Source organism: Artibeus jamaicensis, unplaced genomic scaffold (genome assembly GCF_021234435.1).
Source record: "Artibeus jamaicensis isolate MK-2021 breed Jamaican fruit bat unplaced genomic scaffold, CSHL_Jam_final contig_233, whole genome shotgun sequence".
NCBI classification, from domain to species: Eukaryota; Metazoa; Chordata; class Mammalia; order Chiroptera; family Phyllostomidae; genus Artibeus; species Artibeus jamaicensis.
In genome coordinates, this window is record NW_026521486.1 from 8,753,702 (window position 1) to 8,769,133 (window position 15,432).

At 42.8% G+C, this 15,432-nt stretch overlaps 1 protein-coding gene across 17 annotated transcripts in view; it reads left to right on the forward strand.

Moving 5' to 3' along the window:
* Positions 1 to 15,432, forward strand: part of RBFOX2 (RNA binding fox-1 homolog 2) — a 259,307-nt gene that overhangs the window by 88,627 nt on the left and 155,248 nt on the right. The window lies entirely within an intron of this gene.

Genomic DNA, 15,432 nt, shown 5'->3' on the forward strand with positions numbered 1-15,432 from the left:
ATTTACAACTCAGATGATGTTTGTGTATGTGGGTGCGTGTTTATCTAAGGATACTGTGATAGAGAGCATTCACTGAAATTGTTTATTTTAGAAAGTGATATGGTTAATTTCAGCAATTTATATTTAGAGGTAGAAATAAAGTATGTACTGTAGGGCAAAAGTAGGTTTACAGTTGTATGTGAAATAGTTTATTCTTATATTATTCTTATATTATTTTCCATATGAACAGCTGCACACCTCCTTTTGCCCCACCCTGTATGTCTTAATCTTAACAGTAGTGTAATCATCATATTGAATTGGTGGACATTATAGGGGAAAACCACTCACATGCAATCATAATTGCTTTTGTTTTTTCTTCTCCAGGCTATGTAATCACTTTAAACCAGGTTTTCTTGGTGCCTCACAATTCTAAATATTGGACTTGTCTCTTTGTTCTCTGTCACTTTATCCCTGCTTGCACAGATTTTTTGAGTTCTGCAATAATCTGCAACAAGAAAATTCCATTCTCCTCCCTGGGGGAATCAGCCTTATGGTTTTAATCAGGGGAGGCTTGCCGGAGAGGGGGAAGTTTCTGCTCTCTCTCTTTGTTAGATAGGAAGGACGACTGGAGCAAGCCCAGGCCCTGTTGTGGTTTAGGGCAGAACTGCACCCTGCAAGACATCCTCCGTATGGTTTAGGTGAGTGTGTAAAATGCCTCCCCTATCTTTGGCTATTGAAGCTTTGAGCAGATGAGGCCGAAGCGGAGCTAGGGTAGAAGAACAGGTAAGGCTGTGTCAGAGGCACGCAGCTTCAGACAGCAGGCCCCTGAATTGACCTTCTTGCTGTTTGGGGATACCGATATTCTTTAGGAGAGTTGAAAGCGTAGTTCCTAGGAATGTCTTTGAATGCTTATCTACCATTCCTTGTAGAGTTGTCAAAAAAGAAAGTGCCACCATTATTAGGCTTGTCCAAGGGATATGTGAGTACTAAACCAAAGTTGACATAGTTCCCTTTTCCAGAAATTAATAGAATCTCTCCAAAGCCCCTGAAGCTGACTTTTAAAACTAGCATGGCACTGTAATCAACAGTCACCTCGTTGGGGGGCCTCCCCACTTGACAGTAATTGCCCAGTTCTTGCACTGTTGACACTGGGTTGGCATCAGCATGGCCCTAGGTCAGATAAGAACAAAAAGGAAGAGAAAGTATGTTGTTCATCTCCCTGTGGGATCATCAGCACTGGAACTTAAGATCGTCTCTGGAAGTTTTTGGTGAAAGATCTGGCCATTTACCCCAAATCTAAAGAGAAGATCTAGGTTTTTTCTTTCTTTCTTTCTAGCGCGGGTTTGCCTTAGAGCCTCTGTGAGCTGTGAGATTTATGCCTTTTGATAGTAGTTCTATGTCAACACTAGTTCTGTGTACCTCAGAAAAGTGTTGTTGCCTGGAAACCGGGCCTCGGGGCTCTGGTGGAGTGAGGTCCAAGGGCAGGCTCGCTCACCCAGGTGCTGCAGACAAGGCGTGTGGGCCGCCGTGAGGGAGCGACGTTTCCTGGTTCTGTGCTTTTCACGTGTGACCCTTGAAGTATCAGGGATCAGGGCCAGTCTCTTAACCTAGTTGGCATACTAGTACAAGTATTAAATTATTTATGAAGCGTTGCTTATTTTACATGTAGGCTGATTTTAAATATAGGAAGGTAGAACTAATTGAAGTATGGGAACAGACTTACTGAGTTTCAGAGACGCTAAGAGGGTACTGTATGGTAAAATGCCAGCTCTTCTGCGGGGATTACTGATCAATAAGGACCCGAGCACGAGGAATTAAGAGGAATTTGTTAAAGCTCAAAAAGTAGAGTGTTTGCATGGAACTACTTTATTTCTCCTTTCGTTTGCAGCAGGGAACCATCCCCGTAACCTGTACACTCATTACTCGTACTGTCCTGTAGGCCTGTGCAGACCCTTGGCTATGATTTAAAGTTGTTTGTTTACTTTGGGGTACATTCTGATGGTGACAGGTTTATTTTACTTTATTTTCCGGGGCTTTATTTTGTTCTATGGCTAAATCTTTGAATTTGTGATCTTAGAGTGGTGCAAATAGGCAAATATTGCATAGCTGCTTGTTGCGTTTGAGGAATACAGAGTTCATGCGCCTGACCTTGTGAACTCTCACTCTGTGCTCTGAGATTTGGGAGGGATTTGTCAGTGTGGGACACCGGTCACTGAGCGCTCTGAGCTGGGCAGACACAGAGCCTGTGGTCTTTACCTCTCCCCAAGTGGTCTGGCTCGGTGAACCCAGGAACTGGGGAGTGGAGTAAGGGTGAGTTTTAATTGTGTCACTGTTTTAGTTTTAAAGTTCTTTGGTGCTCCTTTGTAAATAGACAGGAGCCATCCTCGGGCAGGATTCCTATCCGCATCTACCGGTGATTTTAAAAGAGGTAAAAATTACAGGTGTTTTGATTGGTGCAGAACACTCACATCAGTGTTTCTCATCTCATCCTCACACCCATCTTTTGAAGTAGGGTATGCAAATACTCCCTTTGGAAAGATAAGGAAACTGAGGCACACAGGGATTACAATGGTTTATCCACGGTAACAATACAGATTAGTAGCTGAGTAAGAAGTAAAATGTGTCTTCAGTTTATTGAAGGCTCTTTCTTGTATCCTGGGAATGAGTGACTCACCCAGGGATAAAGGTGCTCGTGTGCGTGGGTGCCTGCTCACTCCGTTGTACTTGATTTACCACTTGGGGGCTTCGTAGACCCTTTAGAATTCCACCATAGATCTAGGAGTCTATTACCCTTGGTTACAGATGATGACAGCCAAGTTCCCCAGAATGAAGAAGACTAACATTTCACTGTTTTAGTGACCCTTTCCATTCTGTACTGAAGTTCCTGGCAACACATTTGAATTAAAAAACTGCGAAGGGTAGATAGGAGAGAGAAAAGGCACCTGCTGCCTTGTGGAGGTTTTGCTTCGTTATGGAAGGTCCTCTTAGCCTTCTCTCCCGTCCAGTTAACAGGCTTTATGGGATGGCAGTCCATTGCTTTTATGAGGCACTCTGAGCACTTCACTGTGCTTGCTGATGTGGTCTCCCTGTGGAAGTCGGGGAGACAGACATCATTCCCGGACATTCCGAGGTGGAAGTCAGCCCAGGAGGTTGGGTGTCTGCTCTGAGGCTGCGCAGGGCGTTAGGTTGATGGTGTGATGCAGTGCTTTGGGTTGCTACTTGGCTTTCTTTGTGATTCATGTGTGTGTGAGTTCTCAAGTGTTGATTAAGGCTGGAGTGTTTTGTGTAATATGTTTTAAATGAGAGAATATTTGTGTGCATTAGCTCCAGAGTTTTTATATAGGAGGAGCTTAGGAGCAGCAGTCTGATCAGCCCTCGTTCGGCATAGCAAGCATACTGTTTTGCTAGTGTTGTTTGTTTATTTGTGATGGCTTTCAGGGGGCTCCTGGAATGTACAGCGGGGATCCTAAAGCCAGCCCCTTGCCACCTCCTGGTGCCACAACTTTATGTCTGATGTTATTAGGGTGACCTTACAATTTATCATTTAAGTTGGGGCACTTAGAACTTCTGAGAGTGAGAAGGGATGATGCTGTTAAAACAGTCCTAGGCAAACCTGGACGAATGGGATGTACGGTCACTCTAGCTATACACAAAGCAATGAGTGAACCTCCTGTTAACTGAGGTAGTCGGCATGTGGGTTGTGGTGTGGTGCCCACCCCTGTGGGAATGCCACATTGCCGCCCACGTTCAAGGTGAGAGGTAACAGCACAGGTTCTTCATTGGGTTCAGGTGTTGAGTCAGCCGTGGAATTGGGGGTGTTAGTAAGTTATATTTAATAAAAGTGAATGTTTGAAAGGATTTTATTGTTTATAATGTGTGCTTCCTTCCATATATAATCAGTTTTGATCTTCAGTAGCTCTGCCAGGTAAGTTGGTTTTTTTTACCCATATTTATAGGTATGGAAACCCAAGCAGAGATTTTTAAATGAATCTCAAATGTCACATAGATAGTAAGTGGCAAAACTGGACTTGCACCTCGGACTTTCGGCCTCCATGTTTCTTATTTCCCTTTTGTGTTCTTCTGTCCCTGTTCATTCTTTGAACTGGGGACGTTCTCTTGGTAGTGTGTCGAGACATTATGGAGTCTTTGGAGAATATGGCAGTCTAAAAAGTTTTCATATGACCTGGAGGTCCCATAAACAACTTATTTCTGTCAAGTTTTCTTTCTGATTTGTAGAATAGTTTATGGTCCACAGCTTATCTTTTTGTATTTTAAATATAAAGAAAAATTAATGCCATGGTGTCAAGCTCTTTACTTGATCTTTTAAATGCTAAGTCCATGGCTCCCTAAAGTTTTTTCTCTTCAGTATTCTAAAATTCTGTTGAAAAGGCACAGCAGGGACAAGTTCGGATGATTCACTGCAGCAAAGTGGGCGTGCCCAAGGAGAGGTTCCAGCTGACAGATGTTACTCAGATTATTGGAGATTCCAATTCAGAGTGGCAGCCTTTAACTCAGAGGGTAGACTTAAAATGACAAGGGAATATTTTTTCCCAAAATATTTTCCTCTCAAGAATTTTTTTACTTCTCTTTTTCTAACCAGTTTTTCACTTGATCCCTGGAAAGGACTTTATTTTAGTCCAATTTTTTTATAAATGAACCTTCAGGGATTTTAGTTCTTTTGATTGAGAGCCATGGACAATAGCAAATGCATTTTCTTTTATATTCATTTGGTTTGATGGCAAAGAAATAATGGCTCCTTTTCTTCCCTTGGGGAGAGTTAGAGTGAAAGACAGTGAGGATGTTCAAGTTGTTTTTTAATCTAAAACAGGACGGCATCTACTAGTAAGCAATACCATCGTGATTCATTGTACGCATACTCACACATCTCTGTGAGCATAACTTAAAATTAGTTTTACCAAGAAATACTTATTTTTATTATGCTCTGAGCACTGTGATATTTTCCATTCTGTTTCATTCCATTTAAAAAAATTGTTGGTGTGAGCAACAATCGATTGACCAAAATTGATTTTCTTCATTGCACTGTGTAGTTTTGTCCAGACGAAAGTCTAATATTGTTGTCCTCAAAAATGTAGCCTTAAGGAAGCCTCATATCCTTCAGCAGTCGCTTCTCTACTTTCTATCCTTCATCCCAGCCCTAAGCAACCAGTGATCTTTCTTTCTCTGTGCATTTGCCTATTCTGCATATTTCAAATACATGGAGCCATACAACATACGGTCTTTCATGACTGGCTTCTTCCACTCAGTGTAGTGTTTTCAAGATTCATCATGTTGTAGCACGAGTCAGTACTTCATTCCTTTTTTTTTTCCAGAACATGATCCCATCATATGGGTTGGTATAGGAGCGTTCGTAGTGGGGCCGACTGCCTACCTCTGTAATTCCAGCTCTTCCAGCTCTTACAGTTAGTTGGCTTCAGCCTCATTAGCCATTCTTTTCAATCTTGAACTCATCAGACTTGATCCCCAGCTTCAGGCCAGTGGAATCACTGTCTCCTCCACTTTCAAATTTGCAGTGACCTTCACCCAGATCCTAATCTCCACCTCATTCAGGTCACAGGTACAAAGTGTACTCCTCAGAGGAAGCTCTGTCTGACTGCACCGTCTACAGTTGTCCATGTACACGGCCTGACTGTTCAGTTGTCTCTCCTTCAGATTTCTATATATTATCTGAAATTACCTGATGTGGGTACTTTATTGTCCGTCTCTCCCACTAACGTTGAAATTCTGCATGGGCTCTGACCTGGCTTAGAGCAGAGCCTGGCATGTAAGAGAAGATCAATAATTATTTGTTGAATGAATAAATGAATACTGTCCTCAGTTTACTGCCAATAAGACTTTAAAGGTTTTAGGCAGGGAAGTGACATGATCTGTTTTACGTTTTTGAAAACAACATTCTGGTTGCTGTGAAGAATGAATCTTGGGAGCTCTCCCCCCCCCCAAATGCAACCTTAGACTCTCTAGCAATAAATTTATCATTTGCCACATTTAATATCGATTCCAGCTAGAACTTATTTATTGAATGAGAAATTTTACTTCACCTCCCTCTCCCAGGTGGACACTGGATTCAAATGACTGGTTCAGAAGCGAAATGTTTCATACCCCTTTTATATCTTACAATCTATAATCATTTTCCCCCTTTTAACTAAAAATGCTTCTGCTTTGCTTTTAAACTACAGAAAGTATGAAACCACTCTGTTTTTCCTACTAGGTTGTCTAGAACCCCACTTTCAGGCTTCGTGCCACGCTTTTCCAAAGGTTGCCTCTCTCCAGTGCCTGCCGCAGTGGTTGAGGTCCTCCTGCGGCGTTGCCTTCCGCCCTCTAGTGGATGAGAGGCGGTAGCTGTGCCTGTGTGAGCTTCATGCTCTCAAACCATGTCATCGGCCCGGGCTTACAGGTGCGCTCTGTGGATGGTTCAGGAGATCTTCCCTCCTGGGAAGGACCATTTGATGCCCTCTGCTGCTTCCCACTGTGTTTGTAAATAACACACTTATTCTGCTATTTCTTGATTTATTGATTTGAGACACTGTCCTTTGGCTTCCTGCTGTTAACAATGAGAAATGAAGTTTTATAGATACTCCCTCCTTTCAAATAAAGACATCTTTTTTTGTTAGATTTAGATTAGGGTTCATTATTGATTTGTGATTGCATAATATATTATTGTGACTAAATGTTTTTATAGTTGAATCATAAAATAATATATTACATTCCCTTCCTTATATACTTTTTTGTTTTCCCTGGAGTTATTAAATATATACATAAATATATAGGAAAGTATATATATATATATTTAGTAATTACTTTTTAAAAAGGCACTATATGAATTTCACATCATAAAATTCCCTCTTGTCAGTATACCCTTTCAGTGATTTTACTCAATGGACAGGGTTGGGTCACCATTGTTACAACCCAGCTTTAGAACATTTCTGTGTGTCGTCCCCCCCCTCCCGAATCCTCCTGGCTTTCTTTTGCAGTCAGTCTTTACTTTCACTCCAGCCCTAGGCAACCCCTGACCTGCTTTCTGACTCCATAAAATCGTCTCGTCTGGACATTTTGTGTAAATGGAGTCATATGTATGTATGTAGTCTTGTGTGTGCCTCCTTTTATTTAGCATGTTTTTGAGGTTTGTCCATGTCACAGTGTAGATGTCACCACGTCACCGCTCTTTACTGCTGAGTAGTGCTGCACTGTGTGGGTCGCCTCTTTCGTCAGCCTGTTAACCAGCTGACAGATGCATGGGCTGTCTCCAGCTTGGCTGTTATGAATGATACTGTTACGAACATTTGCATGCAGTCTTGTGCGGGCATGTTCTAATTTCTCTTGGGTAGATTTCTAGAAGTAGAATTGCTGGGTTTATGGTAAGTTCATGCTTAACTTTTTCTTTATCCTCACCTAAGCATATTTTTAGTGATTTTAGAGAGAGAGGAAAGGGAGGAGAGGAAGGAGGGTACGGAGAGAGAAACATTAATTGGTTGCCTTTTTTGCTATACAGGACAACACCCAGCCAACTGAGCCACTCTGCTAGGGCAGCTCATGCTTAACTTTTAAAGAAATTGCCAAACTCTTTTCCAAAGTCACTTGCTTTTATCGACCTTTTTGATTGTAGTATGTGGTGGTATCTCACTGTGGTTTTAATTTTACATTTTCCAAATGATTAACAATTTAGGAGTACCTTTTCATGTGCTCATTACTAGTCATTAAGATATATTCTCTGTTGAGACATCTGTTCAAGTCTTTTGTCCACTGTTTTTTGGTTTGTCCTGTTACTACTGACAAAGTTGTAAGTGTTTTTTAGTTACAGGTTCTTTACAGGTCAGATTTGCAGTTTGAAAGTACTGTTTTTCAGTTACCAAATTTTGTAAGACACATCCTCCTTCCTTGCCCTAATAAAGGAAAACAGGACTGTTTGCTAAGTTTGGGTAAACTCTGCATAACTGTCCCATGAAAGAGACTGAGCACAGGCATCGACTTTCTGTTCAGGCCTAGTGGTTGCTCAAGGGAGATGGGCTGGTTTGTAGTGACTTTGCCTTTGGCTGCCACACCTTCTCCAGATAGCTGGTGACAGGCATGTCTGGGCAAGAAAGCTCTTCACGTGGTCAAGACAAATTATGCTGCTTTCCAGGTGTCTTGAGGGATGAGGCAGGGTAGAGGATCAGCCAGGTTTATTGGCTTTAAGACACTGTAGGTTCTGTTTAAGGCTGTCTCATGGAGACATCTCTGTAGACACATGCACACCACACTCACATACCCACCCGCCCACCCCTGCAGGGCCTGTGGGTTTGAGTGTGGGCTCCGCCATTGCAGGCTGGGCGGCTTCAGGCCGGGTCCGCCTTCTCTCAGCCCTCGTCCCTTCATGCATAAAATAGGAACAGCACCTGCTCAGAAAGGTCGTTGCAGGGTTAGGGATCACGTATGGAATTTCTGGGCATGCGATAGGGTCAGCAAATCTTTTTTCCTCATGTATTTTACAGAAAGGAGCCCTTTGCGGAGCTTTATGAGGAAATAATTAGTTGTCACAGTGTACGTCTATTTCCTCATCCTCGTTTTGATTTTTAGTTATTTACCACCTGAAATGACTTATCTGTAGATTTGAAATGTCTAGCTCAGGAACATAGCTTTGCCATACTTTCAAGAAAAATCTGCCCTGGCTGCCGTGGCTCGGTGTATTGAGCGCCAGCCTGTGAACCAAAGGGTCATCGATTCAGTTCCCAGTCAGGGCACATGCCTGGGTTTCGGGCCAGGTCCCCAGTAGGGAGTGCGCAAGAGGCAACCACACATTGATGTTTCTCTACCTCTCTTTCTCCTTCCCTTCCCCTCTCTCTAAAAATAAAATCTTTGAAAAAAATCTGCTGTGAGATAAATGATTTATGGGTAAGTTTATTTGCCTGACTCATTACAGGTCTTGGCAATGTCAGTTCTGTCGATGGCTCTAGGACTTGAACACAATCCCGTCCAAACCGCGGGCAGTCAGGTCTCTCCAAATTGATCTGGCTCGTTGTTACCCTATTTGCATGTTTCTTCTGTTCTGTATGTCTCCTCACAGTCCTTCAAATACCTGTCTTAAATATTTATTTCTTCCTTTTGCTCGAAATGTTTCTCCTTTTCCCGGCAGAATTCTAAGTATCCCTGGCCACAACTTAACTTCTTTTATGAAGTGTTTCCTAATTCCTGCAATCATTCGAACACATTAACACATTGTCTATAGCATGAGCGTTTCCATAAAGGTCAGGTCAAGTGAGTTTGGGAAATATTGTTAAGACCGTGAGCAAATCATTTAATTTCTCCAAGCCTCTGTTTTCTCATCTGTGAAAGCGAGGATGGTAGTATGTACTTTTGTAAGGTGGTTGTAAGGATTAAATTTTTCAAAATTTGATAGGTCAAGAGTGACTTATGAGCTGATACTGTTATGTGCTAATCTCTGCCTTTAGCTTTCCATGTACTCTAGAAAGTTTCTAACCTTTGGGCCCAAGTTTCTTCTTTTGACTTTGAAAGCTCCTTAGGGCTCTAATGGGTTTGATTTTGTGGTTCTCGGAGCGCCACGCTTCATTGTGGAAAGAAAAGGCACTTTTATCACTTTACTTCCTACCTCTGGACCTAGCAGGCTACTGTGGATCCGGGGATGGTTGAGCGACTTGAGCCAGGAGCACACAAGTCGGTTTGGCTTTTCCTCTCTCCTCCCTTCTCAGTACCCGGTTTCTCGGACACATCTGGTCTCGTATGTTGCATTCAACGGCCCCCCTGTCTTTGCCTCATTTTACTCAGTTTAGGGTTGTTGTGGTTTTGGCTGTCAGAACAGTCTGTATTCAGCTCTTGATCCAGTTGCTTAAGTGTTTTGTAAATGGATGGATCATAACTTCACTGTTTAGCTTTCTAGTAGATTGACCTAAAGCTTTTTATATAGGCATTTGATTTATATTATAATGACAGGTTCTACTGTGGCCATCAAAAAGAGTTATCTGACCAAAGTTTGTTAATCACTAGAACTGTGTACAAAGGAAAATGAGAATTTCCTTTATTAGCAGTTTTCAAAATTAGGCGCTTTATCTGTCTAGCATTGCTTAGGGCAGCAAGTAGTTGGTGGGCCTTCTCCCCGCACCACCCGCCCAGGGCCAGCAAACAGCAGGCGCTCTTCTCCCAGCAGCCCTGACTGCTCTTCCGTGTTTCCTTTGAAGGAACGCAGTACGTCTCCTCGACCCTTCGTTCTTCAGCAGACAACCATCTAAATCATTCAACATAAACTTAAGTCATTCAACAGATGATTTGGAATGAAACCAACTAGTTAAGTAAAAGAGAAGGCAAAAGGCCTCATAGTTGGCAGGCAATATAGTTATGTGTTTCAGTTGTAAATCAGATATTTTTGTTAGTCGCATTAGCTGTAGACCATTGTACTGAGCCGACTGAGGGCTGGTGTAGAGAGGCAGGGGGCTACAACAGATGACTTAAGTTTTTGTTAGAAAATTTGGTGCCACCAGAAAATAATTTCAGCGAATTCTGCAATAGCATGCATTTAGACACCGGCACAGCTCTGATCCCACCAGGGCCTCATTACTCTGCCTAGCTTTTATCCGCTGAAAACCCTTTAATGGATATTCTAGGCCTTCCACAGTCTGACCCCAGTCTTTTTCCTTTTGTATCATATAAGGTATTCAGTGTTTCAGCTTTGAAATCAGATAGGGGTTTCAATCCTAATTTCTTTACTTGTGGTATTTTCCATGTTTAAACACACTCCATCCTTTGAATCCCATTTTCAAACAATTTTTTAAAAGATTTTACTTATTTATATTTAGAGAGAGGGAAAGCGGGGAGAGAGGGAGAGAAACATGGATTGGTTGCCTCTTGCAGGCCAACTGGGGACCAGGCAACCCAGGACCTGGCCAGGGATCGGACTGGTGATTTTTTGGTTCACAGGCTGGCACTCAATCCACTGAGCCACAGCATCCAGGGCAGAATCCCATTTTTAAATGCTACTTCCTCCCTGAAGCCTTGCCTGGTGCACTTAATTTGGAAACAGACTCAGTGTCTGCTGAGCCCCCAAGCACATTCTTCCTCCCTGCACTGATGGTTTATCCCCGCCCGTCGGGGTGTGGCAAGCGGGTGTGAGGACCGCACCATGCTCCAAGACCAAGGACCCCGCGTGCTTGCTTCAGGTTCCTTTTTTTTTTTAAGAATTTTCTTTTTTTTTTAAATTTTATTTACTTATCTTTAGAAGGGAGGGAAAGGAGAGAAATATTAATGTAATATCAATGTATGGTTGCTTCTGGTGCATCCCCTGCTGGGAACTGGCCTGCAACCCAGGCATGTGCCCTGTCTGGGATTCGAACCTCGATTCTCTGGTTCACAGGCCCACACTCAGTCCACTGAGCTACACCAGCCAGGGCTCAGGTTCTTTTACACTTGGCACAGACGAGATGCCTAGTAAGAATCTGGTAAAGGGATAAATTAAAAAGTAAACTTACCTTTAGCCTTCTTGAAATAGAGAGCCTACTCTGTTGGGGTTTTTTTCCTGTGGACAAAGGAAAATTAACTTTGTTCTGACTTTTGCTAGGTTTTTATTGCCTTTGCTTTTCCAGAGTGATATGAAACATTAAAACTTAAGCTAGGTAACTGATCTTCAGCAGGAGAGGGCCTCTTACAAGTTTAATGGGTTTGGTCAAGTGGATAGTAAATGTTAATCTGTCATTTTACAGAGCCAAAAAAGGCACTTGAAACACTCAATAAATATTCTTATTGAAATAGTAGAATTCTCAGCAGGGGACTGCCTGTGTATTTCCTATTATTAGGATCTTTCATTGTTTCTTTAAAGTATTGTTAGCCTATGTTACCACAAGCTTTTTGGTGACGTGTGGCTCACAGAATCATTTCAGCTGAAAATGCTTCTAGCTTCTTAATTTTATCATTTTGTTATTGGGACAGGGAACTCCTGCATTGATTCTAGCAGCTGTGTCTTAATTGCAGCGAAACAAGTGGGGGTGTCCCCGTGAACAGAGCACTGACGTGAACTGAGCACTGATCACATGCCAGGCCCGGCTGTAGCATCTCACCAGCATTATTTAATCTCACCCCGTCTGCAGGCGGGGATACCCGCTCACAGAGACTTAAGTCATTGCCCAAGGCTGTGTAGCTATTAATTGGGGAAGCTGGGTTTTAAATCTAAATGTGTTGGATTTCAAAGTTTATTACTATCTTTTCAATAATTAAAAAGTTTTTCACCATGACAGGTGTGGCTCACAGGGTTGGGCATTGTCCTGCAAATTAGAGGGTCACTAGTTCAATTCCCGGTCAGGGCACATGCTGGGTTGGGTCCAGGTTCCCAGTTGGGGTGTGCAAGAGGCACACTAATAGTGATCGATGTTTCACTATTTCTCCCTTCCCCTCTCTCAAAACATAATCAAATAAAATCTTTAAAAAATAATTTGTTAATTTTTCATTTACAGTTGACATACTGTATTATATTAGTTTCAGGTGTACAACGTGGGGATTAGGTATTTATATAGTTTATGAAGTCATCACTCTGATACTATCCATACAATGTTATTACAATATTTTATGTATGGTATATGTATGTTACTGTAGTATTGTTGACTATAATTCCTATGCTGTACTTTACATCCCTGTGACTGTTCTTATAACTGGCAATTTGTATTTTAATCACTTCCTGTTCTTTACCCATCCCCCCAACTCTCCTCCCATTTGCAACCATCCAGATTGCAAAGTTGATAATATTCCTTCTGTGCACATGTCTTTTACGTATTTACTTTTGAACGTTCATTTCTTTTTCACATTTTATGTGCTTGTTTGATTTTTCTTTGGTCAACAACAAATATTTCCCTATTTGCTCCCCTCCCCAGTGCTTTCCTGAGATGGTAATTCTGTCTTGCATTTCTGTAATCCTGAGTAGTTTGTGTAACGTTTTCATGTTCGTTCTCATTTGGTCTCAGTGAGACGGCAGTGTGGACTGTATGTGGGGGTCAGACTTTCAATCTCCGTTGGTAGGCGAGGGTATTAAGTCGTTTTTATGAGAGTTTCCAGTTTTGTGAGAGATTTTTCCAGAAGTGGGTAATCAGTGGCTAGAGCTTAGTTTGCTTTTTTTGTTTTTTAAGATTTTATTTATTTTTAGAGATGGGGGAAGGGAGGGAAACTTGAGGGAGAGAAACATCAGTGCACCTGCATGAGAGATACGTAGATCAGTTGCCTCTCGCACACCCCAGGCTAGGACCTGGCCCACAACCCAAGCACGTGCCCTCCTGGGAATTGAACCCTGTGACCTTTCCCTTCACAGCCAGGGGCTAAATCCACGGATCCCTGAATCCAGGGCTAGCTAGAGCTTAGCTTTTGTTTTGAAAATGTACACTGACCATCAGACTACACTTTTTAATGGCAACTCTCTTTTCCAACGAGTCATATCGATACAGTATGTTAGAAGTGTAAGTGGGGCGAGTGGTCCTCATGGACAAGATGTGGGAGGCCTGCAGCCCCACCCTCCCGTGAGGCCGCTCGCCGACCTGAGCACCACCGGGGAGTGATCGGAGAGCTTCGGTTCTAGCTTGGGCCCGGGGATGAGCCTCTTACCTCGTAGGCTCCCTTATAAAATGGGAATGCTTTTGCAGGACTGCTGACACGCAGTGGCCAAGGCACACGTCAGAGCCCCGCACAGAGAAGCCTCCGCTTCTCTGGAGGAGAGGTTAGGTTGTCAGGACTGCTGAACGGTGCGGGGAGCTCACTACCGAGCCTGGGCGCACACATCACACTATCAGTAGTTTGGAACAAGGGTGGGCACACATTTTCTGTAAAGGATCAGAGGAAATATCTTGACTTTTCGGGCTGTACAGTCTCGCAGTTCGCTGCTGTGTGAAGGAACAGATGAAGGAAGGAGCGTGGCTGTGTTCTAATGAAACTGTACTTGTGGGCACTGAAATTTGAATTTCATAAACATTTCACATGTCAGGAAATACTGTGTTTCTTTTGATTTCCTTTCCCAACTATTAAAAAAACCCTTTGCTTATGGTCTGTATGTGGGTATAAAAAGGAGCCACAGGCTAGATTTGGCCATGACCGTGGTGTGCCAGCGCCCGATTTAAACGTTGCTTGTTGATCACCAGTGCCGTTTTTGACCCTGGGAAGATGAACTTAATTTAAAAATGATTGCTGCTAAGGAAGTATGGATGGTAGGAAAGGCTTACTCTTCACCGCAGAACGCAGTAGGCTTGTTCCCCACCCCCCACCCCCAGGACTAGTTACATGTTCGTGAGTTTCGTTGCCCTCTATGAAGTGGTTAAAATGCAGTTCTCCTTGCCTTGGCAGTGATTAAGTAAAAGTGGTTTCTAAATAAAGACTGTATAATACAGACTCACGGAAAGACCATGAGTCATGTGGGAGTCAGGAAATGTGGCTTTGTCACTAATTCTGCGACTTTGTACATGTCACCTTTCCTCTTCGGGTTCTCCAGTTTCCTCACATAAGTGAGGAAGTTGGAGATGATAATGTAAGAAGTCTTTGCCAGCTCTAAAATTTTCTGTGTGCTTTTAACTTGTCTGGAATGATCTATTAAACAGTTTTCATTTATAGAAACTGTAAGTACTTCACGAGTTAAGGTTTTTTTTTTTGAATGCCAACATGGTTTCACATTGCTTTGGAGACTGTTTACAAAAGGATAACTATTTCTGAAGTGAAATGCAATTGTGATGTACATTCTGCACACATTTGCTGTAAATGCTGTTCACGTCTTGTTCTGCCGTCCCGAAGCAGCTAAACTGTGTGGAGATAAGCTGCGGACACAAGGAGAAGGGGACTAGGAAAACTGGAAGAAGGAAGGGTCTGTCTGTCGTGACTGTGTATGGGCTTAGGGAAGTTTCGTAACTGGAACCCTTTCCTCAAGTCTGAGTCACACTCAAGGGCTGCTGGCTCTCCTGGGACAGAAGGAGAAAAGGGAGGGAGCAATGGCGCAAGTGGCTGTGTCCGTTTTTGTCAACAGAGGGCACCCGGAGCAAAGCAAGTGCTCCGTGGTCTGAGCAGTCTGGAGACTGCTCTGCTCCCAGGACAGGGTCTCGTGCAGCAGACGCACTCTGTGCCTGTCTCTTGCATGTTATTTTATCCACGTCCACACTCTAAGGTATTTGTCCCATGCTCAAGCCAAATATTCTAAATTCAGTCCTAATAATTACCATTTGTTTCCAATGTAAGTACAAATCAGTTCTCTCAGTGTCTTGGAGCGAGTTATCCCATATTGCAAAATTTGGGATTTGGGGTGAATGAGCAGTATTAGGCTCCAGTTTAATTTGGTGTCCACTGAGTAAATATTTCTGAAACGTTATTGTTCTGAAAGAGCACTTAATATCTGCATAGCATGTTATAGGAAGACTTTGCTCTTATTACCTAGACCAGTAGTCTTCGAAGTGTAGTTTCCAGACCAGCAGCAGTGGCATCACCCTGGAACTTATG